The following is a 714-nucleotide window of genomic DNA, read 5'->3' as shown; positions in this document are numbered from 1 at the left end:
AGCTGATAAAAAGGAGAAAGAGAATAAGGAAAGAGATTATAAGTCCTATTACTGATAGACCAGTCTTGGTTCTTCCCATTAGGGGATCTGTTTTACATGGTAACTAGTATCTAACTGTATTTGATCATATAATTTATGGAAACGAAATAATAGATTCTCTCAATGGAAGCTAGGTAATACTACTACTAACAACAACAACCCTAAACTTGTATTGAGTACTCATTTTCAGGAATTGTTCCAAGTGCTTTGTTTACATTAACTGATTTAATCCTTATACAAGTCCCAGGAGACAGGCTGCAATATTTTCCTGTTTTTATAGGTGAGGAACCAAGGCTTAGGGAAGTTAAGAAACTTGTGGAAGTCTGAGGTCAGGAGATTGAGACCATCCTGGCTAACACAGTGAAACCCCATCTCTACTAAAAATACATAAAAAAAAAAAAAAAAAAAAAAAAAATTAGCCGAGCATGGTGGCACGCGCCTGTAGTCCCAGCTACAGCCTCCCAGCTGCCTGGGAGGCTGAGGCAGGAGAATGGCATAAACCCAGGAGGTGGAGCTTGCAGTGAGCAGAGATCGTGCCACTGCGCTCCAGTCTGGGCAACAGAGGGAGACTCCATCTCAAATAAAAAAAGAAAGAAAAGAAAAGAAAAAAGAGAGAGAGAGAGACAGAGACAGGGAGGAGGAAAGGGGAGAGAAGGAAGGGAGGGAGGGAGGGAG

This window comes from Rhinopithecus bieti, unplaced genomic scaffold (genome assembly GCF_001698545.2).
Source record: "Rhinopithecus bieti isolate Rb0 unplaced genomic scaffold, ASM169854v2 scaffold_15087, whole genome shotgun sequence".
NCBI classification, from domain to species: Eukaryota; Metazoa; Chordata; class Mammalia; order Primates; family Cercopithecidae; genus Rhinopithecus; species Rhinopithecus bieti.
The sequence above is the reverse complement of the archived record's forward strand: the minus strand, read 5'-3'. Positions refer to the sequence as shown.